Consider the following 26,435-nt stretch of genomic DNA (forward strand, 5'->3'; position numbering starts at 1 on the left):
ACTAATACTAATATGAATGGCCATACTAATTTGAAATGAAATTATAAATCAGTAACAGAAAGATGTGAAAAATATGCAAATGCTTAGAAATGTAAAAACTCACTTCCAATAACCCATGGGTCAAAGAAGAAATCATGAAGGGGATGGAAACATATTTGAGTCAAATGAAAATGACCATCCTACATGTCAAAGTTTGTGAGATGCAGCTAAGCAATGTTTGAGGGATATTTATAGCTCGCTGTGTTTCTTCAGCCCCATCCACACATCTGGTTGTACTTACTGTTCCAAAAATGTATCCATCCTGTCTACCATGTTCACATTTCAGAACATGGAGCAGCCCCAGGGGGAAAAAGACCTCATAAAAAGACAAAAGTAATGTCATGCTTCCGGAAGATGAAGGTCCAGGAATGTAACTTTCTCTGCAAGCAGCAGGCACCATGAACATGAGGGCTGACCTACCAGTGTCTCCCTGGGCAAGGAAAACCCCTCCAAAGCAGGGAAGAGGACTTCCTGGCCAGGAACCCAGAAAATAAAAGATTATTTTGTCTACCTAGGAAATGCTCACTTCCAAAGATGAGAGAAATAACAAGGAGAATTCAAGAGTTGAGACACCTGGTTCTGCCTTTCAATTTCCTGGGTGACAAAAAGCATGTCACTCAGCATCCCTGGGCTCTCTTACTCATCTGCGCATAATTGCTTCTCTCCACTGCAGCTGTGACTCTGTGAACAACTCTGAAATGAGAGAGATATCTGTCCATGTGTTTGCATTCATGGATGTTCATGATGACTAGAATAGTGCTTGGCGTGTAATATATACTCCACAAATGGTTTTGAGGTTTTTTTTTTTTTTTTTTTTGAGACACAGTCTTGCCCTGTCACCCAGGTATGACCTCTACTCACCACAGCCTCCACGTCCCTGGTTGAAGTGATTCTCCTGCCTCAGCCTATCGAGTAGCTGAGGTTACAGGTGCGTGCCACCACACCTGGCTAATTTTTAGTAGAGACGGGGTTTCACCATGTTGGCCAGGCTGGTCTCGGACTCCTGATATCAAATGATCCTCCCATCTCAGTCTCTCAAAGTGCTGTGATTACAGGTGTGAGCCACCATGCCTGGCCCACGCAAGTATTTTTTGAATAGATAATAAGGCTGAAATCGTAAGCCGTTGGTTAAATATAAGCTTTACCCTAGACTGCCGTGATATCAAATGAGTAACCTCACCTCTGAGCTCCAGTTTCCTCATTCATAGGGCAGAGATGGTGACGGCTACATGTAATGACATGAGATGTTTATAATGTCCATGTAGGGCACCTAATACAGAGTGGGTGCTTACTAACTGGTAGCCATCATGGTCATTATTGCATCTACCACCATTCTGCTCGTTGATTTTGCAGTGGCTGTAGGCATTCCCCTTTCTGTTGTCTCTTCTCTCTTCCACCTTTCCACTCCCAATGTGATGGTGTACATCCGGAGTTTCTCACTCAAGGGCCTGTCTCTGAGGATCAGACCAAAGAGAACTAGCTTGTGTGGTAGTAGGAGGTTAGATCCAGGTTACACCTGAACAAAGATTGTCAAACTTTGAAAGAAGTTATGAAAATCGGTGGGGAATCTCTCCACAGAAACTCTGTAGGGGAAAGATACAATAAATGATTTCCTCAGCGTGGACTAGCTCCTGTGTTGACACATGAGGAGGGGCATGAACTCTACAGGCCCATGAACAGCTCCCAGGCATTGTGATGAGGCCAGCAGACTCAACTAGAGATGCTCTGTGTGTGACCTGCTCTACACTGACCCACAGGTCTTTAGGTTAAAGAGCTGCTGAAATACATTAATGTTGCCATAGGACAGAGTGAAAGAAGCAGAGCCCAGCCTGGTACCCTGAATCAGTGCAATGCATGGCTTTGAAAGAGAGAATTAGAGAAGGGCCCCCACCAAACCTACTTTTCCATGAGGCCCCTATGTGTCCTTCAGAAACCTCCTTATGACCTTAGAAATTCACCTAGGGACACATTGGACACTTGCCTGGGTTCCAGCACAACTTCAATGGCCAGACCAATGGGGCCAGGCAGACAGGGCCATTGGCTTACAACAACCTCTTCTCTCCTTGTGTCCATTTCACTAAGGTCTTAGTTTGCAAGGAGAGTCATCACACTTCCATCACACTCCTGGAGTGTTCTCCAGGATTTTCCATTAGGGCTAGAGCCTTTGCCAACCATATTCAGTAATGAAGCTGGGTCCTTGGACCTTGTTATGAGCGCCTACAATGGGGGTAGGTGGAGGTAACAGGGAGTGGATGTTGTGATTGCTGTTGGGGCAGAGAAGAGACAGAAACCTCTGTTTGTGTGTCTTACTTCACTAGCTTTGTCTGTGGCATTGGGGATAGGAAGTGCTGATCCATGACTGACAGGTAATATGAAGAGCCAGGTTAAACTGAGCTGAACTGAGCTAAAATGAGTTGAGTTGAGTTGTGTTGAGCCAAGCCAAGCTGAGTTGAGCTGAGCTGAGTTGAGCTGAGCTGAGCCACGTTGAGTGGAGATGAGCTGAGCTGAGCTGAGTTGAGTTGAGCTGAATTGAGTTGAGCTGAATTGAGTTGAGCTGAGATGAGTTGAGCTGAGCTGAGCTGAGCTGAGCTGAGCTGGAAAGACAGCTCCTACCCTCTTAGAATCCCTGGGGATGAGGCATCCTTTCTGATGCCAGAGATTGAGTTTGTTATTCTTAAAATTGTTTCTGGCAACTGATGAGAAAGAGTAATGCTTTACGTGTGGTTGAGACATCCCAGAAGACCATGTCTGTGTCCTCTCTGGTCCTCAGAGGAGCACTCACACAAGTGTTCCTATAAAGCTCCTCCCTCCAGGCAGCCCCTGGGCTGCCTCCTTGTCCTCTGCACCTGCCCACTCTGCTCCTCATCCCTATGTCTCCTCTCTGCTATCACTTCTCCCATGGGAATGACTTCCTGGGACCTTCTCCATGGGCCTCTCAGGAACAACTGTGCTCCAAGAGCTTCTGCATTTACCCACCTGTACACTATCTCCATTTGCTGTGTTTGTCACTTGGTCCTTTTCCCTGAATAATTGTGAGTACTGTGAAGGAGAGTCTTGTAATTCTTTTGTGTCTCGCAGAATACCGAGTTCCGTGTATAACCGTATATAATAGGTGCTCAGTAAAGGCCTACCTCCTGTCTATAGTGCACTTTTAATTAATTTATTTATTTGGCGTGAGAAGTCTAAGGTCAAATATGGTGCACTTTTTTTTAAGTTTGTGTTAAAACAGGTATGTACTCAGCTTATATCTTAAGATGTGTTACTGAGAAATGTGTTTTTTCTCTGACTCCAGGCTTGAGTGCTCTGAAGTTAATGAAGAGCAGTGAACTAAGAGTAAGGATATTAGGACCATGCCCCAGCTCTGCCACTTATTTGTGTGTGATCTAACATAAGTCACGTAACCTTTCTCCACATTTCCCTACCTGTGCAGCAGGTCACCACCTACTCTTAACGGTGTTGCAAGCATACAATGGCACAAAGTTTTGGATGAGCTTGTTAAATGCCGAATACACGAAGGAGATTATTATTCTAAAGGGCTCATGAGGAATTCATTCAACAAAGCTGTATTGATGATTTACGCTGCATCAGCTCCTGGAACTGCAAGTATAAAAGTGATTCAGACCTTGCCCTTGGGAAGCCGGGGAGAGACTCAAATAGCTAACGATGGGGTAAGTAAGCCTTATAGTGAAGTGCCAGGAACAGAGGGGAAGGAGGCAGGAAGGCGTGGGAGAGAAGGTGCAGAAGGGAGCAGCATTTGAAGAGATCTCAAAGAAGTCACCAGATGTCACTAGAAAGAAGGGGAATAGGCAGTAGCATATTCCTGACAGCGTGCTGAAGGCTGAAGTCACGTCAGGGCAGTGAATGGTGCCTTGTAGTTGCAGCAGAAATGATCAGAGTGATGAGGCTGTGTCAAGGTGACCAGAGGCCCAAAAAGATGGCAGCGGTGGCTGCAAGGCTGAAAGCTCTGTAACTTGAGCAGGGTGTGGTGGAGCGGAGTTGTGGGGGCTGAGGGAGGTTCGGAACTCCTCGGGACCGGCCAGCTGCAGGCTCTGGCATAGCCTGGAACGACTGGGTGAGCAGGCAGGCCAGGATCTCTAGGGAGCTCTGTTGGCCATGGACAGAAGCACAGGGCCTGGTACCTCCTATTCCAAGGAGCCACAAAGACAGAGAAGGCCAGGGAGACCCCAGGGCTTGCAGGTAGGTGGTGTGGAGGAGGCCCATGGCCAGACTCTTCTCCTGCTTCCGATATGTAAAGCTCCCTCTCCTCCCCACCTGCACTCACCCTCCCTCTGCATGTGCGGAATTCTTCCTGCCAGGGCCTGGCTTCCACATCAGTCTTCTGTGGACCCTCCTTGCCCCTGGTCTTCTTTGCTATTCTCCATTCTCTGTCACAGTTTGTTCCTTCCAGGGCACTTAGCACAATTTGTCCATGTTGGGCTTTCTAGCTCTTTCCCCACAAAAGTGTCAGTTCCATGAGGGTGGGGACTTCGTCTCATCCCGAGGCATTGCCAGTGCCTAGCACATGATGTATGGCATGCAGTCGGTGCTGAATAACTAAATCAGTGGTCTGGCTGAGCAGCATGACTTCAAGAGCATAGCATATGGACATACAGTATTGTCACCAGGTTAAAGGAGGGATCTACATCCCCCGCAGTAGAGACCAAGAGACTGGGGCCTCGATGTTGCTCTGAAAGACGAGTCACATTAATTGTCATCTCTCCTCCCGCCCAGTACAGAGCACTTGATAATCCACAGTGGATTCAGTCATAAATCCAGCCTGGTTAAAGGACACCCAAGCTTGCACATATAAGGGTCTCTCAGGGGACCCCAGCCAGCTACAGAATATGTGAAGAACAGGCTTCAATGGGCAAAAGCTGCCGTTTCCTTACTTAGCCATACATGTGTCTTTCTAAATAACAGATTTAAATAAGTAAGGCAAACTGTGAAAATCTGTGGTTAAAAATGTAAGGGGTGGGGTGGGAATAGAGAATCTAGCAGATGGTTGCCGTGCCTCCCTCTGTGACAGGTGGGATAGAATCATCTGCATGAGTACATCTCTAAAGGTCTTCTTTTTCATGGGCACATTTATTGGTATACTGTAGAATGAGCCCTGTACATTCAAACAGCAGAGTCAGCCCAGCCCAGAACAGCCCTGGCCGTGCCTCACTTATGACACCACAGCTGCCCCTCACCAAAAAGAGGAAAAGGAGAGAAAATCAGAAATGGCTGGTCAAAAGCGTGGAGGCCTGATGAAGGTGGGGCAGCCAGACTTGAAGCTAGTCCTTGGGTGGCTGAGTCACAGCATCCCACACACACACCACCTCCCACAGCCCCTTGGCCTGTGCATACCTGCTCCCAGCCCATGGCTCACTGGTCACCCTGCTTTCCAACGGCCGGGACCACATGCTGCAGGTGACTCTTGGGAAGACCCCACCTGGGCCACTCATTGATTCTTGTGAAGAGTCTTCTGCCCCCTGCCAGACAGTGCCCTGCTTGGAGGCAGAGATCAGGCGATGTCCTCCAGCATTCCCGTGGCCAGTCATCAGCTGCCCATGCCCAAGGCATTTCCACGGGGCACATCCTGCCACACTTGGGCACATTTCCCAATATGCTCAATCAGTTTGGGGACAGGCTCCATGGGTGGGGTCACTTCTCATTAGCATTTCCCCCTCTGTGGTTCCCACTGTCTGTCATGAGCTGGCCCCCTCATCTGTGAGCGTGGAAGTCTGAAAGCCTGAACTGATCTGCCTGGATGATGGCAGGGGGAACTCTCCTAGGGACAAATCATGACCTCAGGGATGCCTGCCATGTATCTTGCTCATCTGGGCAGGCCCCGCTAAACCCTGTGTGTGCAGAATTGTGTTAAAGCCTTACAACCACTCCAGGAGGTTGTGTCATCATCACCATCCTCAATCTTCATTTAATTTATAAGAAAACCAAGACAGAAAGACCCTGGCCAAGGCCACAGAGTTAGTAATGGTGGGCCAGGATTCAAACTCCACCAGTCCAACCTCATGCTTTCTGCTCTAAACTCTAGCTCGGCTGTGGTGGTATTATATACCCCACCCTGACCTCACCTGGCCCACAGTGTCACACGTACCTGTGTGACGGCCACAGCACAGGCAGGCTCCAGGCAGGAGGCTGCCTCTTGGCAGTGGTGCCTGTGGTCAAGTCACTGCTCCCTGCTGAGCCTCTGGGGTCTAACATGTGGTTTATGACAGGAGCTACCTCCTTGGGGGATTGGGAGAATTAAATATGCTTATCTGTGTTAAGGCTTAGAGCAGTGCCTGGCACTGGAAGCACTCAGTAACATGAATCGTTATCACAGTTATTAATAATATGATTGTTCCCACTAGAACATTCCAGGTCTGTCTGTCTGACTTCGTCTCCTCTCCAGGATGAGACATCTGTGCATTGACTTCCAACATCTCTCTTTTAAACTTATCCCTCCATCTCATTCTTCCACCTTCTCCATTCCTCCTCCTTCCAACTCTGACATGCCATTGACTCTGTTTAATTCAAGCAAATGCTCAGAGCCCCAGATCCCTGAATGCGACAGATTGAGAGGGTGGGGGTGGGGTGGAGAATGGAGGAGCTTGTGTAATAGGACATAAATAAACTTGCACATGCTCTTCTTTTTAATTGCAGATTCTATCCCATCACGGGGCAATTTTTATTTTGCCTTCTCTTGAATAAGTGGGAAGATGTTTTATTCATGTGTATCTTCCCAGGATGCAGCCCAGTAGGTGCTCAATGTGTGCTGAATGAGTCGGTGCATTCGGTTCGGCTCTGGCCAACACATATGCCAGGAGCTGTTGTAAGCGCCTCACATACACCAGCTCATTGAATACTCTGGTGCCATCTTAAAGTCCTGGAGCCGAGCACTCTGAAGTCTGGCTAATAAAGGAAATTTGTTGGTGGCCACCTTCTTGATGGACACACCATTGAATCTCCAGTGTGAGCTTTGTGGCTTCCGGTTCCTCCCCCCTTGCTTGTGGCACTGCTGCCATCTAACATTTAGGAAGAGAGTTTCAGCACAAGCTTCCAGCTGGGTGAATGGTGGGACCTGAGCGATGGTGACAAAGCTGAGCACACACCTCGAGGGACCTCCATCTTTTCCAGTAGGGTTTTATTTGAGCAGTGCCAAGAAATTTCAGACCGCTAGAAACTGCACACCATGGAGGCTTAACACACCATGCCACCACCTGGCCAGACAGGCCAGGGTTCAAATCCCGGTCCCACCACGTAGGGAGGCAATCCCTTGCTGAGCCACAGCATCCTCCTGGGTGGGGCAGGGTGTGCACCTGTGGGGCTGTGGGAAGATTACCCGGCTCACCATGTGACATTTAGCGGGCACCTTCCTCACTCTGACAGCCAGCTGAGCACAGGCCACTAAGGAAAGAAGAATTCGGAGGGAGAGAGAAGAGACCAAAGAACGAAAGAAAGGATGCCTCCTCTAAGAGCAGCCAGGCCGGGTGGGACAGGGTGGTGGGCGGAGGTTGGCCGGGAGGGAGCCATTTACCGGCACAGTCAACAAACAAGGACTGGGAATATAAAGCTCGGCATTGTGCTAAGTGCTGAGGAAGTAAAAAGGAATTTTTATTTCTAATTTATACTCCACCTACTTCCAAAGAGAATTTTGAAGGTGACTCACAGTGAAAACCACATATGCAGCAAGATCACGAAAATAGAAATAGAAAATCAAATCCATGGAGATGAAGAAAGGAAAACCACATTTATTTACCCAGGTGCCAAGTCCTTGAATGCACTCCATCATTGAGTCCAACAGCCCCATTTTACAGATGAGGAAGACAAGCAAAGAGGCATGCCTGTGCCAGGCAACGGTGCAAGCAGGGCTGACCTCACCAACAGGCGCAGGGTCCAGGATACCTTTAGGAGCCCACTAAAATGTTTTAAAATTTCTTTTAATATCAGAAGAGAAAAGAATCTTTAGGTTAAAGAAAATGTTTTAATATATGATATTAATAGATTTGTCTTTATGCCCACACAATTGTAAAATGTATTTAATTATTTTGTGGAGGAAGAAGTCCACAAGTATAAAAGTGCCCGGAGTCCACAGAAGTCATAATGCGGCCCAGGCCACACACTCAGGCCTGCCTAACTCCAAGTCTTGTGCCCTTTCCCCATTTGTGCAAGAACATTTGTTGTCATTGAGTGTAACACACGAGTCAGCTCTGCAGCTAAACAGAGACCACAGTGAGATTAATAATTCTAAGTTTCATAAAAAGGATGTGTAGTGACGTGTAGGGAGGAAACATTTACTCTACAATGCAGTGAGGGGGAAAATGCAATACGATGCAACGATGGGGAAAAATGTAACTTTTACAATTTTCTTTCTTTTTTTTTTTTAGAGATGGCTGTCTCACTGCTGCTCAGGCTGGACTCCTGGGTTCAAATGATCTGCCTGCCTTATCCTCTCGAACAGCTTACATTCCCAAGTAGCATGTGCCACTACACCTGGCTAAATTTTTCTTTATAATGAACATCTTCTTTCTTATCAGTTCCACAGGGAAGCAGGAGGGTAAAATCCTAAATTTTATCCAATTTGGTAAATGTCAAGCTTGATCTGGTAATCAAAATTGTTTTTCATAGATAACTGGACTGACTCAGGTAAATGTCAACCTTCTGAAGACTGCCCTCTCTGGCTGCTGAATCCTAGTGTGGCAGACATTTCTGACCAGAACCTTGCGCAGCTCAGAAGGGAGACTCTTGGGTTCCTGTGGCATCGCCTGGATCTTCACCTCCTGCTTCCTGAGCTCATGACTGCTGTGATGGGATGGCCTCATCTTGCTTTCTGGGGTGCTGTGCCAGGAGCTGTCGCTGGAGCCCATGATCCCTGCCAGCTGTCCTAGTGGTCACTCAGTCTTGTCTCCAGGCCTCTGCCTTTCTGCTGGCTTTCTCAACACCTGCTCAGGTGCTGTCTCAGACTCCCCTACCTCCTACTTCCTGCACTACCTCCACATCTTCATGTGGGTGCTTCTCCTGGACCCAGTCTTCCTGGAGAAGGTTGTCTCTAGCCTTCTGAAGGCCACTCCCTGTGGCCTTCAGACATCTGCTTGCTTTAAAAACTCCCAGCTTGGCAGACGACCAGGTTTGGCTGTGATGCTGCTGCTCGGGCCAGAATGTCATACCCAGGCTATCCCCCAACAGGCTACCCACCTTTCCCTGGATATCCTCCTGCAGGTCAGGAGTCATCTTTTTCCCCTTCTGGTCAGTATCCTTATCCTAGTGGCTTTCCTCCAATGAGAGGAGGTGCCTACCCCCAAGTGCCAAGTGGTGGCTATCCAGGAGCTGGAGGCTACCCTGCGCCTGGAGGTTATCCAGCCCCTGGAGGCTATCCTGGTGCCCCACAGCCATGGGAGCTCCACCCTATCCTGGAGTTCCTCCAGGTCATGGATGTAGAGTCCCACCAGGTGGAGCAGACGTTTCTGGCTATCCACAGCCACCTTCACAGTCTTATGGAGGTGGTCCAGCACAGGTCCCACTACCTGGTGGCTTTCCTGGAGGATAGATGCCTTCTCAGTATCCTGGAGGACAGCCTACTTACCCTAGTCAGCCTGCCACAATGACTCAGGGCACTCAAGGAACTATCCGACCAGGTGCCAACTTCGATGCTATGAGAGATGCAGAAATTCTCCATAAGGCAATGAAGGGTTTTGGGACAGACGAGCAGGCAGTTGTGGATGTGGTGGCCAACCGTTCCAATGATCAGAGGCAAAACATTAAAGCAGCATTTAAGACCTCATATGGCAAGGATTTAATCAAAGATCTCAAATCAGAGTTAAGTGGAAATATGGAAGAACTGATCCTGGCCATATTCATGCCTCCTACATATTATGATGCCTGGAGCTTACGGAAAGCAATGCAGGAACTCTGGAATGTGTGTTGATTGAAATTTTGTGCACAAGAACAAATCAGGAAATCTGAGAAATTGTCAGATGTTATCAGTCAGAATTTGGATGAGACCTTGAAAAGGACATTAGGTCAGATATCTCAGGACATTTTGAATGCTTTCTTGTGTCCATGTGCCAGGGAAATCGTGATGAAAACAGAGTGTAACCCACCAAATGGCTCAGGAAGACGCTGAGCATCTCTATCAAGCTGGCGAGGGGAGATTAGGGACTGATGAATCTTGCTTTAACATGATCCTTGCCACGAGAAGCTTTCCTCAGCTGTGAGCTACCATGGAGGCTTATTCCAGGATGGCTAACTGAGATTTGTTAAGCAGTGTGAGCCGTGAGTTTTCCGGATTGTGGAAAGTGGTTTGAAGACCATCTTGCAGTGTGCCCTGAGCTGCCCTGCCTTCTTTGCTGAGAGGCTCTACTACACTATGAAAGGTGCTGGCACAGATGACTCCACCCTGGTCAGGATTGTGATCACTCAAAGTGAGATTGATCTTGTACAAATAAAACAAATCTTCACTCAGATATATCAGAAGACCCTGGTCACAATGATTGCAAATGACATGAGTGGAGATTACCGAAGACTTCTTCTGGCTATTGTGGGCCAGTAGGAGGGATTTTTTTTTTTTTTTTTAACGAATGAAGCTATGCACAGCTTATCCTTCAGAGCAATGACCTGCATGCAGCAATATCAACCATCAGCTAACCAAAAGAGCTTTCTATTAAGGACCATATCAGGGTAATGTGCTTGGTTTGCACACGTTGTTATTGCCTTAATTCTAATGTCACTTTGTTCTCTACATATAATCAATGTAAAGCCATATCACAATGATACGGTAATATTGCAATGTTTGTAAAGCTTCATTCTTACTAGTTTCATTCTAATCGAGATGTCAAATTGAATGAAAAATCACAGCAATCTCAAAAACAACAACAACAACAAAAAAAAAAAAACCTCCCAACTTGCCAGGTTGTCTCCTGACACATCGGTGGGGAAGGTAATAACGGTAGAGGCAGAGAAGAGCTGTGGCTCCTGAGCTACCTGTTCTCTCTCTATCCTCCTTCCCCTTTTCACAGTCTGTGAGGATAGAAGGGATACGCTTTCCTTCATCATCTAAAATGTAGTCAGCCAGACCTACCTCCTGATGTGCTAAGTGAGGGTCAAAAGAATTTAGTAAACGTTTTCTCTCTCAACATCTAGCTTTCCATCTGAGACTCAAACATTACTCCAATGTACAAGAAAACTACAGAACAATGTTTACAGGATATAAAAATTTATCTAAAAATAATTCCAGAAAGTATCAACCCCATTGCAGACACATGTTAGTTCAACAGGAGAGACTCACTAGACCGATACTTAATTCCAAACATAATATCATCTATGTGTCCTTATGTAGGGAATGTTGAACAACACAATGAACACCATCTCCAATACTTATATGGCAAACTTTCTTCCAATAGCTGCTTGTTCTAGTAACCCTCCATAAAAGCAGGCCAGAGCATTAGGCACTTCTCTGGGGAGAGGGGCTGATCCTGGAGAATCTATTTGTGCTGTATCTGGTGTTCTCCCATCTGGACACAGCTTAGACACCCCAGATCAACAGCATAGCATAGCATGTGTCGCATCTTTCAGCCAGAGCTAGGAGGTGGGAGCAAAGGCACAGTCCATCACTCTCATCCTGGAGGAGGGCAGAGAGAATTTCAAAAAGGGATATGGGCACCGCCAACCTCTTGGCCATCACAGTTTTTATGACGATTAGTCATGATTCAAAATATGAACCAGAAATGGCTTGGGAGTTTGAGGAGGAATGGGGTTTTGAGAGGAAATGACTCAATAAATATGGATTGTTGGAGCAGAGATCAGACTCCAAGATCTTCTACACTCAGGCTAGAGAGACGCAACTATCAGAAGTCTGAATATGGCTGGGTGGTTCATGCCCCAAATCCCAACACTTTGGGAGGTTGAGATGGGAAGATCGCTTGAACCCACGAGTTTGAAACCAGCTTGGGCAACATGGTGAAACCTTGTTTGTATGAAAAATACAAAAATTAGCCAGGCATGGTGGTCTGCGCCTGTAGTCCCAGCTACTTGGGAGGCGGAGGTGGCAGGAAGGTTTGAGCTGGGGAGGTGGAGGTTGCAGTGAGCTGAGATTGTGCCAGTGCACTACAGCCTAGGCAGTAAAGCCAGACTTGTCTCAAAAACATAAAGTCGGCATATAAATTATGATTCTTAGTCTCACTCTAGAAGGCTATGAGTAGTCTCTTGAGCCAAAAAGAAGATGATTATAAGGAAAATCAAGACCTTTGCATTGGAAAGAGATCATCTTGTCCAACCACTGCCTTTGAAATGGAGAAAAGAAAAATGGATGGTCACTATCACTACTTATATTAATATTATACTAGGAATCCTACCCATTTCAACAAAGAAAAAAAGGGCCAGGCACAGTGACTCACGCCTGTAATCCTAGCACTTTGGAGGCCAAGGTGAGTGGATCACCTGAGGTCAGGAGTTCAAGATCAGCCTGGCCAACATGATGAGACCCTATCTCTACTAAAAATACACAAATTAGTGGTATGGTGGCATGTGCCTGTAATCCCAACTACTCAGGGGCCTGAGGCAGAAGAATCGCTTGAACCTGGGAGACGGAGGTAGCAGTGAGCAAAGATCATGCCACTGCACTCCAGCCTGGGTGACAGAGTGAGACTCTGTTGAAAGAAGAGAGAGAGAGAGAGGAAAGGAAAGAAGGAAGGAAGGAAGGAAGGAAGGAAGGAAGGAAGGAAGGAAGGAAGGAAGGGAGGAAGGAAGGAAGGAAGGAAGGAGAAAAGAGAAAAAGAGGAGAGCAGAGAAAGAAGAAAGAGAGAGAAAGAGAAAAGAAAGAAAGAAAAAGAAAGAGAGGAAAAGAAAGAAAGGGAAGGATGAAGGAAGGAAGAGAAAGAGAGAAAGGGACTTAAGTTTGGGGAAGATGAGACAAACTGTTAAATATGTACAGGCAATATTATTGTTTAAATAGAAAATCCAAGTTATTAGACCACGTAAAAGAGTTTAGCACAATTGCAGGGTACAAAGTAAACGTGCAAATCACAAGTTTATTTCAACAGATGAGCAATAAACATTGAGAAAATAAAAAATTTTAAAGTGATCATTTACATTTGCAACACAAATGAAGTATTTATGAATAAGTCCAATAAAATATATGCTTATTTTGTATAAAATATTAAACTTTATTGAGAGACATTAAATAATGCACTAATAAATGCAAACATACTATATTTATGGATGAATGAGTCTATATTGTAAATATGCCATTTTCCCCAACTTTATCTGTAGATTCAATGCATCACAATCAAAATCCCAACACATTTTTGCATGTAGAATTTGGTAAGCTTATTATAAAATTCATATGAAAGTGCAATAATTATAAGAACAAGGTGATGGAATTGCCCTACCAGGTATCATGACTTATTATAAAGCCATAGTAATTAAAAGAGCATGACATTAGCATAGCCATAGAGAAACAGATTAATAAAACAGAAGAGAGAGACATGAACAGACTCACACATATATGGATACTTGATATATGACTGACTGTTGATTATAGGGCAGTGGGAAAAAGACTTTTTAAGAAATGATACTGTAGGGAAAAAAGAGCTAAAGGGGAAAAAAATGAGCCTCTACTTCAAACCACATACCAAAATCTCTTTAATTTGGAATAAACAGCTAAATGTGAAAAGTAAAACTATATACCTTTTAAAAAAGGAGAGAAGCAAACACTTTTGTGGTCTCAGAGCAAGAGTTCTTAAATGACATATAAAAGTAAGGAAATAGCTGGGCACGATGGCTCACACCTGCAATCTCAGCACTTTGGGAGGCTGAGGTGGGTGGACTACCTGGGGTCAGGAGTTTGAGACCAGCATGGCCAACATGGTGAAACCCTGTCTCTACTAAAAATACAAAAATTAGCCAGGCATGGTTGCACACACCTATAATCACAGCTACTCGGGAGGCTGAGGCAGGAGAATTGCTTCAACCCAGGAGGTGGAGGTTGCAGTGAGCTGAGATTATGCCATTGCACTTCCAGCCTGGGTAGCAAGAGCAAAACTCCATCTCAAACAAATAAATAAATAAATAAATCGGTCCATGAAGTAGATAGGTATTAAAATTAAGCACCTCTGTTTATCAAAAGTTATTATAAAAGTTGGTAATATTAAATTGTTTAAAATATTTTTAGGTGTCATACTGGTATTGTGGTTATGTTATGAAGAGAGATAAATTTTGAGATAAATCCTCAAAATTTTTTGATGAATAGTGTTTTAGATTTGCTTAAAAATGAAGCTAGAGGAGCAGAAGTTGGAAAGGTATAAGCAAAACAAGATTGTCCATGAAATTATAATTGTTGAAGCTGAGTGATAGGTACAAGGAGATTGATTATATTATTCTATCTACTTTTGTATATGTTCGGAATTTTATCATAAATAACTTTGTGAGAGAGAGAAGACTGAGGAGGGACTATAGAGAGATGAAAACAAACCACAGACTGGAACTACACATATAACCAATGAAGGCCTAATACCCAGAATATAGAGAAAACTAAAAATCAAGGGAAAAACAGTTTTTCAAAGGTGACAGACTTGAACAGACAAGTCTGAAAAGTGGAAATGCAAATAGGCAAGAAACAAACAAACAGCTCAACTTCATTAATAATCTGGGAGATAAAAATTTAAACCACAATAAGGTACCATTTTGTATCCCCCAGATTGGAAAAATTAAGTCTGTAACGCCAAGAGATGACAAGGATGCAGATGCCTCTGGGAGTATAAATTGGTACAGCCAATGTGGAAACCAACTGGATTTGATCTAGCAATGTTAAAGACCATGTCACCCAGCAACTGTATTGCTAAACACCCTAGGGCAACCCATGCATGTGTGCGCCAGAGACAAGAAAACTTCCAACAATGTCGGTAAGGACCAAACACCGGGACAACTCAAATGTCCATCAACGGTAAGATGTATAAACTGTGAGCTTGTATAGTATATGAAATCTCAGCAGTGAAAATACATGCAATGAAATAGGTCCATGTAGCTATACTGACCAAATGAAGTGAATCATAAAAGAATGCATACAGTATATTTATTTCCAAGTTTAAAAAATAGACTAAACTAGTGGGTTAAACTATATGAAGCTGTATGAAATTGCGGATATTCAGCTATGTTTCTCTTATAAATGCCGCTTATTATTCACTCTAATACTGTTTAGGGTGCATGCATAAATGGTAAAACCATTAAAAAAAAAAAAAGCAAGGTTGAATCAGACTTTTTCTGATTAACAGAAAAGTTAGGATAGTGTTACCTCTGAAGGAAAGAAGGCAGATTTGACTGGGGAAGGATCTGTGGTTTTGGTAGTGAGGAACTTAACAGGTACTTGTGATGTTCTAGTTTATTTATTTATCTCATGGGTGGTCAAAAAAAAAATTTGCCTTGTTTATTTATTTAATTTTATTTTAGAGACAGGACTTTGCTCTGTTGCCTAAGCTGGAGTGGCATGATCATGGTTCACTGCAGCCTCCAACTACTGGGCTCAAGTGATACTCCAGCCTCAACCTCCCGAGTAGCTGGTATCACCAGCACGTGCCATCACGCCCAAGTAATTTTTTATGTTTTGTAGAGATGGTTCTTGCTGTGTTGCCCAGGCTGGTTGTGAACTACTGGGCTCAAGCGATCCTGCTGCTTGACCTCCCAGAGTACTGTGATTACAGGCGGGAGCCTCCATGCCCAGCTAATATTTGCTTTATAGTTCTACTTTAAACTATGCATGTGTTTTATGCATTTAAAATGGTTTTATTTTTTGAATAAAAAGAGGGAATAAAACTGTAGATGCCGATTCTGAACTCAGGGCACACTAGCCAAGCAAGAGATCAGGGCACAGTTGAGAGGTGGAGAGAGCAGGGCATCTGCTGCTGAAGGACAGGGGACTATATCACAGGTGACCTGTAATGGTCACTCCACCCACGTGCTTTGTTTTGCATTGTCTTGTTTTTCCCAGATAACAATTGTTAATACAGTTATTATTCTACCCAGAATGCTGAATATGATAAATTGATTTATTCGTGACTTTACTTGTAATGATGTATATAATAAATCACTTAAGTGTGTTTCCCCAGCAGTGAATGAGCCCCCGGGGGCAAGGACTGGGAAGTTTTCATGCTTGTACCAGTAAAGCAGAGTGCCTGACACTGTAGCTCCTCAATTAAAAGGTCACTGAAAGGATGGACTCCAGATGAATGGATGGACAGGTAGATGGATGGATAGACATCTTAGGGAGTTTTGTTTATTTTATTTTATTTTATTTTATTTTATTTTATTTTTTATTTTATTTTATTTTGAGACAGAGTCTCACTCTGTCCCCCAGGCTGGAGTGCAGTGGCATGATCTCGGCTCACCACAACCTCCACCTCCTGGGTTCAAGCGATTCTTCTGCCTCAGCCTCCTGAGTAGCTGGGATTACAGGTATGTGCCACCACGCCTGGCTAATTTTGTGTTTTTAGTGGAGATGGGGTTTCTCCATGTTGGTCAGGCTGGTCTCAAACTGCCAACCTCAGGTGGTCTGCCTGCCTCAACCTCCCAAAGTGCTGGGATTACAGGTGTAAGCCACCATGCCTGGCCAGGGGTTTTATTTTCAGAATTAGTGAAGGGATTTTTTTAAGCCTTCCATGGTGAGTAGAGCGATTTTATAAACATCAAAGTGCTAGTGTGGTATAAACAGAGAGTACAGCATATTTAATGATTTAGTGAATGGGACAGCGCATTCTGTATTTTGAGTGCTTCGTTATGTCCCCATCTTACTATGCTGCTGGGATTTGTCAGCCACACAGGGGGTACTGCCTCCTGTACAGCTCCAGGGTACCTGTTCTCTTGGTGTTTTAGGTAAATAGTGCTCCTGGAGTTGTCGATGGGCGGATTCTGAGCCCACCTTTGCTGGGGAGGCACTGGAGCGGCAGGCACAGCGATGACCAGGACGTGAGGTGTGGAGATGTTGCTGAGCATGCAGGCTGGCTGCTCGATGCCCCCACCCCCTTGTCAAGGAGGGCGGCACTCAGATGACACGTGTTGGGAAACACTGTCCTTCCTCACTCTTTTTCCCCCATTTTTGTTTCTTCTCGCCTGTTTTTCTCCCTCCTCTTTTCCTCCTTCTTCTCCTTTCTCTCTTCCTCTTGTCCCCTTTCCCCTTCCTTCCCCTTGGCTCCTCACTTCTCTCTTTGTCCCCTCCGCCTGTGTCTGTTTCTGTCCTTGTCATTCTTTTGTCTCCTTCTCCTTCCCAACACCTGCACTCAGAAGCAATCTTTCACTAAATCATTAAATATGCTGTGGGGTCTGTTTATACCACACACAGAAGAGATGTCTATCTCCTGCTCTCAGTCAGACACCCCAGCGTTAAAGACATTGACCATTTCTGCAACCCTCATCTCCCCTCCCCAAGAGACCAGCTCTGACTGTGTCTTTTAGGAGGCCCAGTTTCCTCTGGGACCTTCACCCACTGCCACCCACAAAGTGCGGACCCCTCTGGGTGGTCCAGAACCTGCTCCACTAGGTGACCACGAAGCCCCTTTGGGCTGGCTTGGGAGCCCTTTCCAAAGCTGGAGGCAGGAGGGGAACCCTCTTTTTACTTCTAAATTTATCCATCCTTAGCTCCATGAGCAAATGCCCCGCTCTTCCTGGACTCCACAATAGAAACACAGACTTTGGCTGCCCTTCTTTTCACTCCTAAGGAGGGCAGCTTTTGCGCTAAGGGGCATTAGAAGATCATCCTCTACCAGGAAGGCATAGATGCTTTTTCTCTGCAGACTCTGTCCTGAGCTGATTTGACCTGATTGACTGGAGATGCCAGGATGGGTGAGCAGAGGGGGAGGAGGATAGTGGGAGGGGCTGGGAGAGGCAGAGGGAGAAGGGAAGCTCACAGTCTAGAGTTTTAGAACTGGAGGAGGAGAAGGAAGGACCCTGCAGGATCCAGCACCCCACCCCACCCATTCCTCTGCCAGAGTCACAGGCAGTCTGCTCCCTTCCTGTGTGGGTAATTGGCCGACTCCATCCCAGCCCAGCACCGCCCACCGCCTTATTCAGGCAAAGAGAGTTGACTGTCTTGGCAGCAAAATGAAACCTTTTGATTTACGAGGAATTCTGAGATATCTTCCAGCTGACAGTCTTTGGAGAATTGCACAAGCCCACACTTTTGTGGGGGCAGCATTTAATGAAATGAACACATGAGTTATTCGTTTTTCATTAAGGATGACATGCAGAGAGTACATATCAGAATGAAAAATAGGCCCCGGCCTGGGGCTCCACAGCCTTATGATCCTGAGTGAGCAGGAGAGCCAGGAGCACCCATTTCCAGGGGCAGGGAATGGGAGGAGGGAGAGCTAACACCTTCAGAGCACTTGCCATTTTCATTGTCTCCTGTAATTCTCACTAGGTACTGTTGCTCCAGAGTTACAGATGAGAAAACTGAGGCTCAGAGAGAGCAAGTAACATGCCCAGCATCACCAAGCTAGTGAGGGATAGAGCTAGGATTTCAATCCCAGGCTGCTTTGGCTCAGCTCCCACAAGCTGTCCATGCAGGAGCAAGAGGCCAACTGTGCCGGGCCTGGGGTCCAGTGGTGCAGACGGGGCCCATGCTGCAGACGCCGGCTCCAGATGGAAGCTGAAAGACAGAGGAGCCCTGGGGCCTGGGAAGGAGAACCCTAGGCTTTGGTGGTCAGCCAGAACCAGCTGGATACTAGCTGAGCCTATGAAGTCTGGGGAGCAGTTGGGCCATGAAAGTGATGCCCGTGGTCTCTGTTTTTGCCGTTTTCCAGCTTTCCAGCCTCAGAGCAACTTGGCATCTGTATCAGAAAACCCAGTCAGCCCTCATTTCAGATGCAGGTGCAACACATATGGGCCCGCAAGCCGGGCGGACCTGAGTTTGAACCTGACCCTCCCGCTCATGAACTGTCAGACCCTGAAAAAGTTCCTCAGCCTCTTTTGAGCCCCCATTGCCCATATCTGTCATGTTTATTGAACAATACCTACCTCTCAGCATTTTCGTGAAAGTTTTAAAATGTTATTAGTAGTAGCAGCTGTAAAACAGCAATAATAACTCATGTATATTGAGGGCCTTTATATGCCCTGCACTATGCTGAGAACTTTACATCCATGACCTGACTTAACCTTCGCCGCACTTCTCTGAAGTACTGCTGTTATGTAACAGCCCCATTTTACCTGCGAGGAAATGGAAGCTCAGAGTTCTTTGCTGCCCAGGTCACCTGGTTAGCAAATGGGGCCAGGGTCAGAATTTGAACCCACGTCTGCATGTGCCTCCAGCCCACCAACATGACTCTTAATGAGCAAAGTACCTACCACATAGCAGACCCTCAACAAATGGAAGTTCCAGTTCTTTCTTTCTCCCCTAAAAGCCCAGATTTTCATAGTACTATCTGAGATTTGCTTTAGAGCTTGCCCACATGGAGTTTTCGGAAAGTCAGGAGAAAGAGGGGTGGTGGGTGCATCCCCCGATCCAGGGCCCCTTCCCCCCGCAGCCTTCCTTTTAGGGTTTGGCAAAAGCTTCACTCGAGGCCTCTCATGGAGCTGGAAACAATGCAAGTTTATTTTGGCACGGCAAAGAGGGCCCAGTTTCCCTTCTCTGGACGCCTGTGTGGGAAGAGGACTAGGGAACGTGGCCCAGGCCTCTGTCAGTTCCCGTTACTCTCCCCAGCACGTCCACGGCCGAGTCACACCATCACATGTAGCTCTGAGAAGGAAATGAGATAAGAGCTCTCCTTCCACTTCAGACAGATCATAAGATTTCCCCTCCTCTCTCCACACTCCTCTCCAAAAAGAAGTTGAACCAAGGACATGGTGTGCCACCGTGAAACTGAATACTCTTAGCAGATCTCTTCTTGGCCCTGTGGGCACATCCTCACCTGGGTATTTGGCTACCTGTGGCAAATACAATAAGCATGGCCCATGGCCAGTGTGGTGATGAAAGTCATAGACATTTGGGGTGGCAAGGGACTGTCACTGTCCTCTGATCCCAGCCCGCTGCCTGGCTTAGATTCAGATTCAGCCAATATTTACTGGATGCCAACCCTGGGCCAAGCCAGGAGTGCTTTCGCACCTGTTATTTCATATTTCAAAATCCACACGACCATCTTTCTGGAAAGGCCTTGCTTTCCCATTTTTACAAATGTGGAAACTGTGGCTCAGAGAGGTCAAGTAGTTGGCTCAAGGTCATGACGTGAGTAGGTCAGTGGTAGTGCTGGGATATGGTCTTCCAGCTCTGAGACCAAGCCCTGTCTGTCCCAGGCACAGAGGGAGTCTCTTCTACAGCACTCCAGGTAGAAGTTTCATCCAGATTTTGAACTCCTTGTGTGTCTCTTATTTCTAAGGGAAGTCTCATCTAAAATGTTTTTGGGGACTGGACTAAAAACTGCCTCTCTGTCACTTTCATCTATGGGTCCTATAAGTCCTAAATCTAACTCCAGGCAAAGGAAAGAAAGCCAGAGCTCTGCCCTCGGTCATGTCTATTCTTCAGAGATGAGGAGATGGCCCCAGATGACCCTTGGCTGTCCCTATCCCTGTCCTAGAATTGGAATAGGTGCTCTTGAGAGCCCAGCCCTGCCACTTCCTAAATGTGGACTCATTTCTTAACATCTTTGAGTTTCCATCAAATGGGGGCGATTGTGTCTATGTTGCCAGATGGCTAAGGGAGTCAATGAGAAGATGCCTCCAATGCACTTCCCCCAGAGCCTGCACATAATTAGCACTCAGCCAATGGTAGCTATCGTTGTTGTTTTATCATCAGTAGTGTTTGACCTCTCCAAACCTTGGCTCCTCTTCTATGGAGTGGGAATTATAATACCTACTTTTGTTTCCCCCATCAACGCAAGTGGGCGTTCCAATAATAGCAACTTCACATGTCCGGGAGGAGCACACAGTAATGCCGGCAGAGAGGGCTCAGAAACTGCAAAGAGCAGGTCATGCGTGCTCTAGCCCCCTGGTTACCTTCTCGGGAGCCTGTTTCCTGAGCTTTCTGTCCTTCACCAGAATTTTCAGAGTTATGATGTTTTTCTCTTGAAAATCATCTCCTCTGTAGCCCACTCCCAACCCCCAACAAACTTTTTTAAGCTAAAGAAAAAAACATAGAAATAGAAAAGCATTTAATCAGCCAAGCGTAGTGGCTCTTGAGGTCAGGAGTTCGAGACCTGCCTGGCCAATATGGTGAAACCCCATCACTACTAAAAATACAAAAAAAAAAAAAAAAAAATTAGCCGGGTGTGGTGGGGTGTGAGTAGCTGCCTCCCAGCTACTCAGGAGGCAGAGGTGGGAGGATTGATTGAACCTGGGAGGTGGAGGTCACAGTGAGCTGAGATCACACCCCCACACTCCAGCCTTGGCAACAGAGTGAGACTCTGTCTCCAAAAAAAAAAAAAAGTATTTGGTCTCTTTTTTCTGCATGCACCCTAGGGTCAGCTGGAGTCTTCCCACCCTTTACAATATAACAAGGGTGATTTAAATCTTCCATTCCTGGAGGTGGTAAAAGTCAAAAGACGGTTGAGGGTAGAAGATGAAATGGCATGCATATCAAAGACAGAGAACAGAGAAGGTGTGCAGGCGCAGAGAGGACTGCTAGTGTCCACAGGGAACCCAGGGCCACTGATCTGGAGGGTGGGAGAGAAATGGGTGGGAATCAGAGGGTATTGGGGGTGGGAGGAATGTGGCCCACCCCTCACCTGGGAGGCCCTATTGGAGTGCACAGACCCATTTGCTTGAAATCCAGGAGAAAGAGGTTCCTGAGGCCAGAATTTGTGTTCTTAAAAGTTTTCAGCAGCACATTTTCTCCTGTAGATTCTTTCCTCAGACAATCCCACCAAGCCTGCAAGGTGAGGAAGGAGATTGAACATGCCCTACCTGAGCTCCTCAGCTGCACCTTGTGCTGCTGTCCTGGAGCCATCTCCCAGCTCCTCCCAGCCCCTCACAGCCCTGCTCTGGGGCAGGTAAATATTCCTCATGCCAGCAGGTGAGGAGGCTGGGGCCAGATGACAGCTAGGGAGGGAGCAGAGACAAGACAGGCAAGCCTGCGACAAAGCAAGACACTGTCTCAAAAACCAAAAACATGACGTGTGAGCTTGGACTCCAGTGTGGAATCCTGCATCTGCTCAGTGCACCCCTCTGCTGCTGAAAGTACAAGGGGAGGGGGAAAGCCACAGGTGGAGCTGGCCATGAGGACAGTCATAGGTGAGCTCAGGGGCTTAGGCGCCACCTTATAGGCCACAGGGAGCTGCTAACCACCTCTGGGAGTGACATCATGAGAAACGTGGCAATTTAGGACAGTTGCCTGCTTAATGGAGAGGACTCTGCTGAGCCTGGTGTGGCCAGGGGCACAGGAGCCTGCTGACATGGGTGTGAGGGCCCCTTCCTGGCCCTCTCAGGAGGGTGTCACCAGCAGCAGCCACTGCAGCCCTGAGCCCCAGAAACACCATTGTGGAGGCTTCCAGTGCCTTCTCAGAGCCGCTAAGCTTTCCCTCACCAGTGGCTGGTCCTTTGTTCCCACCTGCTACCATTCTTCCAGCTTTGAGAGGCAAACCCAGAAATCAGCCCTCCAGCTCCTCTACCAAGAAGACTGGCGGTTACAACCTGGCTCTGTGGGGCTTCTCTTGCCCTCTCTTCTGACTGCCCCACTTGGCTCCAGGTAAGGGTTAGAGGAAGCTGGAGGTGGAAAATGCAGCTGAGGGAACCTACCAGGCAGGCCCCAGATGAGAGAGGTGGGTGGGGAATGCTGCCCTGGCCCAGAGAACTGGAACTGTCCAGCAACCCTGGAGAAGGTACCAAACCACCACTGAGTTGGCAGTGACCTGCTGGGGGTCGGTAGGGGGCTGCAGGAGGCACATTGGGGGCTCCCTCTCCGATTCACACTCCGCCCTCCCTTCACCCCAGCTTGGCCCAGGGCCAGGCAGGGGAGGCACTGATCGCTGATCATCAGTAATGCACGATGACAGTTTTCAGAGCTCCTTCCCCGCCTTAGCCTTCTTGATCCCTCAACATCTCCTTGGAGGAGGGAGGGAGGGCAAGCTTTGTCTTAGTTCACAGATGTAGAAGCTGAGGCTCAGAGAGCTCATGTGACTTCTCAAAGCCAAGCAGATGATGAGGGACAGAATGAGGTCCAAATGCAGGAACTCCCAAGTACGGTGGACTTTTTCTGTCTGCCTTTTCCCCCCACTTCCTCTGTCAACTCTCGGAAGATTGGTCTGGGACCCCTGCAAAGGCACAGGTGGGAATAAGCATCCTTGGTCAAAGGATGGCAAGGAAAATAGTGGACAGATGGGCTGAAGAAGGACTGACTGATTGAATTATTGAGAACTTATTTCCCTGAGCCTCCAAGAGGTGATCCTTGTGTCTGTCCTGGAACACCAGACCACTCAGAAACAGGTGCAGCAGCCCCAGCCAACCCGGGCCGCTCAGTCCACCCATCCTCTTGCCTCCTCTCCTCTAGGGAGCTCTTTGAACAAGAGGACACCAGATCATGCCTGCAGTTCCAGCCCAGGGTGAGGTTGAAACACTTATGCTTCCTATTTAAAGCCACATCTCATTCATCATTTCAGCACCAACCAACAATTAAACCTGATTCAATGGAGCCCTGACAACTAATTTAAACCAGGCCTCACAATTGGCCTGTCACTGGCTATTTAAAACTCTGTCCTGGCCTCTGGGGCCTTTCGGAACCAGGACGGTTTGTCCTGCCAAGAGCAGAGCCCCACCCGCTGTGGCCTGGGATCCCCATGTATGTAGTGTGTAGGGTCTGTTCCAGCCATTGCTGTCTCCGCCTGGCTCCTTGTGGGGCTGTGGGAGGGTTCTAGGAGAGGTTAAGAATGCCAGGAGGAGGAGTTGCTGAAGCAAAGACAAGGCAAAAGTCCACTGAGAGGTCTAATGAGCCCCAGGTGCAGGCACTTGTGTTGTGCGGGGCTTTCTTCGGGCCCTGGGCAAAGGTGGCAGCCTGGGGTGTATTGAGAGCATCAGAACCCAGGTTGAGTCCTGACTCTGCAGTCCATAAACCAGTTTCGTGACCTTGCCCAGGTCCTTCCTTAGTTTCCTCACCAGTGTGGTGGGAATAACAAAGATCTCTTCTAAAACCATCTCCCTGGGAGTTAAGAGATTCCCCCATAGCTGGTGATCCCAGGTGAAAAACATGGAAAACCACCAAGTCCTAAAGCAGAGAAGTTCTGAGCAGAGCAAGCCTAAGCTTGTGTGGGGCCTGGTGCTGTGGAGCAGCATGGCAAATTCCAACCCGTGGTCATGATAGGGTTGCCTGGTGTCCCCACGGCTCTCTAGGGCTGATGGAACACAGCCTCGTATCACTAGTGTGAACAATAATCCCTCCAGGCTGAGGCCTGGATCCAGACTTGTGTAGTCAGAGAGAGCTTCCTGGAGGCAGTGGACCTGAGCCAAGCTTTGGAAGCTGCAAGAATTGAGTGAGTCTAGAATGAGAGGGAAGCCAAACCAGGCAGAGCCACACCAAGCAGAGCTTCCACAGCTATTTCCTATTGGATCCTCAAACACTGCTTTACTGGATGAGCACATTGAGAGTTTCAGTGATGCTCCACTGAGAGCTTAGGACAGCAGGATACTGGCTGGGCTCTCCTGATATCACTTGCTCTACCCTGTTCTGTCCCATCCAAAGAGCAGGGAATACCAGAAGTAGGGGATAGGAAAACAGGAGAATGGGAAAGAGGAAGAACTCCAACAAGGGTCTTTCCTCCAGATTCCTAATACAGACCATTCTCGAAGGAAAAATACAAACGGTGTAGTTGGGAGGCTGAGGGGCACCACCCAACCCTATCACTGCCGGGAACATTAGCTGCCCTGACACAGTGAGAGGGTATCATGGGTCCCCAAGCTCTCTGTGTGGAAGGAAACAATAGCCACTTTTCTGGGGCCTCCAGGGAAAGGAGTGAGATCACATCTGGGGAAGAAGGAGGCAGAAACACAGGATATGAGCATCCTCCCGGGGGAGCATGGAGAACCAGGAGCAAGGCCTAGGGCTGGCTGCCTCCTCCCCAGTGTCCCTCCTTCCTCTAGGTTCCTGGGCCACACACTCAGGACTACCTGCCTCTTCTGGGATTCTTCAAGGCTCTCACAGACCCAACTAGACTGTAAGATCCTCGAAGGCAGGTCCACGGCATCAGTCAGTGGTTCAGTGCTCGGGTCCTGGAGTAGGGCGGGCTGGAGGCCTACCTACATATTAGCTGTGTGATTTTAAGCCAGTCCCTTACCACCAACCTCCTTGAGATTCTCCTGTGCAATGAAGATAAAAATAGGACTTATCTCATGAGATCATCAGGAAAAGTAAATGAGTTAATCAGAGTAAGTGCTTAACAAAAATATCTCCATTGCATGTGCCCCCAGAGCAGCTAGCACTAGCCTCAGCGTGGAGCAGGGGCTTGACTATTAGTCAAAGACTTCAGCTCCAGCAGTGAGAACTGAGATCAGACACAAGAGAAGCTCCCTGATGAGGAGGGGTGATTGTAAAAAAAAAAAAGGGCAGAAGTCATCGGGGGATTTCCTTCCCTTGAGGCCTCAGGAACATGCCAGTCCCCCCACATTGGTCTGTCCTGAGGGTCTCACACTCCTGTCCTCCTGGGAAAATCTAGATCCTTCAAATTCGGCCCGGTTTCTTCCTGGGGAGTCTTGACCCCTGCCTTGTGGTTGGTGTGGGATGGGGGGCCCGGGAACAGGACTGCCTTCCTCTGGCCGACGCCTGGCAAGCAAGCATGGGATGGGTGCTGTCTTCCGGAGAGGGACCAGAGGAGAAGTGATGGAGCCCCTAATTCAAGACCCTGCAGAGGGGGTGTGAGAGCTCATAATCCCAGTCTCTAAACCAGTGCCTTTCAAGCTCGCTGTGGTGAAGAATCCCTGTTTAAACTGTATAATCAGTCACAGATCAGTGCTTTTGTAAAATGCAATAAAAATTTCCAAAAAAATGATCACACACTTGGGTACTGTGGTAATGTCAATGTCAAATTGCTGTAAAATTGTTCTGTGTGCTTACGCTCAATGTCCGTGTTTAGCTCATCAGCAGCCAATAACAGTTTGTACCACTGGTTGGTACCACAACAACCACACTCCACTTGGAGCTGACACTTTCATAAAGGTTAATTTCCCTCTTTTTCTTCCTGAAGTTTTACCTCCTCCTTGATTAGACAGGAAGAGGGGTTCTAATAGCCCCTCACCATCTGTTTAGAACCTCTTCCCCCATCGCAGGCCCTTCCTGGTCATTTAACACCATTTGCCATATGGAACGGTCCCAATTATACATATTCTGACTCACGGACAACATGTTATGATTTTTTTCTTTTTTTGAGACAGCCTTTCTGTCGCTCGGGCTGGACTGCAATGGCACGATCATAGCTCATACTATAGCCACCAAGTCCTGGGCTCAAGCAATCCTC

The 26,435-nt window shown here is 47.2% G+C and overlaps 1 pseudogene across 1 annotated transcript; it reads left to right on the forward strand.

Moving 5' to 3' along the window:
• The first annotated feature begins 9,068 nt into the window (after nt 1-9,068).
• On the forward strand, nt 9,069-10,866 carry LOC108292093 (annotated as a pseudogene). Its single transcript, XR_001820138.2, has one exon. The product of XR_001820138.2 is annotated as an annexin A7-like (transcript).
• The last annotated feature ends 15,569 nt before the right edge of the window (nt 10,867-26,435 follow it).

This window comes from Cebus imitator, unplaced genomic scaffold (assembly GCF_001604975.1).
Source record: "Cebus imitator isolate Cc_AM_T3 unplaced genomic scaffold, Cebus_imitator-1.0 Scaffold476, whole genome shotgun sequence".
NCBI lineage: Eukaryota > Metazoa > Chordata > Mammalia > Primates > Cebidae > Cebus > Cebus imitator.